The 2839-nt window shown below is 37.3% G+C and overlaps 1 non-coding gene across 1 annotated transcript; it reads left to right on the top strand.

Moving 5' to 3' along the window:
- Nucleotides 1–227: 227 nt before the first annotated feature.
- Nucleotides 228–334, top strand: LOC125369072. The gene has a single exon (XR_007214565.1). It is a non-coding gene; the product is annotated as a small nucleolar RNA R71 (small nucleolar RNA).
- Nucleotides 335–2839: the final 2505 nt, after the last annotated feature.

Raw genomic sequence — 2839 nt, 5'->3', positions numbered from 1 at the left:
TGAGCTACCAAGGCTGCTGTGGAGTCTAACTGGTTGACCATTCCCTATTTTACCGGTGACTCCTAGAGGATTGCCACTAGTAGTTGTTCATGGCCATCTTCTCTATCAGGTTTTGTGCCTGCTCCGGCGTCTTGCTGTTCAAGGCCCCACCTGCTGCAGCATCTACCATTTGCCTAGTAGCAAGGTTCAAACCACTGTAAAAGGTCTGAACCTGCATCCATATTGGTAAAATGTGGTGTGGACAACATCTCAACAAGTCCTTGTACCTCTCCCAGGCATCGTACATGCTCTCATCATCCATCTGCACAAAAGAGGAAATGTCATTTCTCAATTTAGTAGTCTTAGCTGAAGGAAAGTACTTGTAAAGAAATTTTTCAGCCAAAAATTTCCAGGTAGTGATAGTGTTCAATGGAAGGGACTGTAGCCATCTCTTTGCTTTATATCCCTTAAAGAAAATGAAAATAATCTCAGCTAGATGGCATCATCGGTAGTTCCATTTATCTTGAACGTGTCGCATATCTCCAAAAAGTTGGCTATGTGGGCATTAGGATCCTCGCTTGGCAACCCTCCAAACTGTACACTTTGTTGTACCATCTGGATCACATTTGGCTTTATTTCAAAGTTGTTAGCTGCCACCGCCGGTCTGAGTATACTCGTCTGAGTCTCATCCAATGATGGTCTAGCAAACTCGTACATCGTTCTGTTGGCGTCCACCGCGGCATTTCCGTTGTGATTCTCTATCCCTTCTGGTCTATCAACAGGTACCTCAACCTTAATCTCCTCCACTTCTGATTGCAAACGCTTCCTTAAAAGTCTGAGGGATCGTTCTGGATCAGACAGAGGCTCTACAAGATCAGAGCTAGAGCTCCTCGTCATAAACTACCTAAGAATGGAAGGTAGCAACCAAAGAACAAAAGTAGTTAAAACAATAAAAGAATAAAATAAAGCAAAATAAAGATAGAAAAATAAATATGGCTAAATTAACAAAAACACAAATTCACTCTAGTTCACACAAAAAGTTCCCCGGCAACGGTGCCAAAAACTTGATAGGCTATTTGTGTAGCTAAAATCTAAGACAGTGAACCTATCGATGCAAACTAGTACAAATGATGAGTATTAAGGTCGTATTCTCGGGAAAGGGTGATCCTAGACCTACTGCAGCGTCTTATATTATCTGACTTGAACAAAATCGATGGAGTATTATGCTATGATTAAATATGAACAAACGATTAACTAAGTGTCAAATAATCTGAAAGGATTTAGGAAAACACTCGAAGGAAAAAGCAAACCCTAGAGGACCTAAGCTAGTTGGATTTTAGTGAAGATAGAGATTATATTGATTACCAATTGTAATTACCCGTGGATGAATTCTTAACTGAATTCGGTCTCCCTCTCGAGATAACCTAATTCCTAAACCTAATAACCTAAAGTTGGAATCTCTTCCTAACGATCGATTATTTGATTAGCATTAAGCTTTAACCTGCCTCTATTAAGCTTTATTAATTCTTAATCCGGCTAGTCAATTACCCTTATCTCTAAGTGATTATTAACCAGTTCTTGCTATTCAAATTTTCAATTACTAAATGAATTTCTTAATTACATAAAGCAATCTGAATACCACAACTCACAATGTCTCATGAATAAAATGATTTCTCATTAATAATGAAAGCAAGAAGGTTAAGCATTGATAAACAAAATCTCATAAGCATTAAAATCAATCCAACAGCATAGGAACCCCAATGGGTTTGACAAATTTAGTTACTCATATTAATAAGCAACACAAAGTAAAGAATAGATTTAGAAAAGTAAATTGAAGGCATGTACACCTTTCTTCTTCAAGTTGGATGAAAAATCCTAAATTCCCAATTCAGAATAGTAAACCCTAATTTGCCTCTTGAATGCTCCCAAATCTTGTCTTGATCTTCAATTTGATGTTAAAACAATTGTAATCCTATCCTTCCTTCAATAGATGAAATGATCTTCTAAGGTTGAGCATTGAAGTCTGGAAGAAGATGGTTTAAGCTTGTATATATGAAATCAAGTCAGAAAATCAAACCCTAATTTAGCAAATCATTTTTGCCTATATAGTTCTTTCAGCACGGCCGTGGTCAAGCTCGTGCTGATCAGCACAGGCAAAGTCCAGGCCGTGCTGGACCTCCACGTTCCGCATCTGTTAACTTCTTCCTGGCCGTGCCCTAGCCGATGTTGAGCCACTAGGGGCTATGGTGGAGGCCATGATGGCTTTGGAAACCGTGCCAAAATGGCACTATTAAAGGGAAACTATTTGATGGTTCAGCACGGCCAGAGTCCAGGCAGTGCTCAACCTCGGAATGCTAGTCCTTGCTCAATTTGATGGATTCTAGTCCGTAATTGCGCGTATTTCCCTCGATTACTGATAATGTTCCTCGATAATGACCTGAAACGTGAAAGAAACCAAAACACAGGTGATTCTGGCATAAAACAAGATAACTATGCACAAAAATATAAACAATTGGGCATGTAAATATGTATAAAATGATGCATATCAATACACTTGCTTAATAATATATAGTTGCATTTAGTTTTTTTATTTTATTTATATTGTATTAATGTTAAAAATAAAAAATTATTTTAAGTGTTCTACTAAAAATTCAGCAAAACCACCCCTATGCATACGTATTCTTCTCGTAAAATGGGTCTATTTTTTAATAAATAATTTAATTTTAAATAAATTATCTAAGCATTCTACCGAAAATTCGGCAGAACCTCTCCTATGCACACATGTACTCTTCCTATAAAACAGGTCAATTTTCTAATAAATAATTTAATTTTAACAAGTTATTCTAAGCATTCTACCAAA

The sequence above is a fragment of the Ricinus communis genome, chromosome 1 (genome assembly GCF_019578655.1).
Source record: "Ricinus communis isolate WT05 ecotype wild-type chromosome 1, ASM1957865v1, whole genome shotgun sequence".
Classification (NCBI taxonomy): Eukaryota; Viridiplantae; Streptophyta; class Magnoliopsida; order Malpighiales; family Euphorbiaceae; genus Ricinus; species Ricinus communis.
Note: the sequence above shows the minus strand (reverse complement) of the source record. Positions and strands in the feature narration are given on the sequence as shown.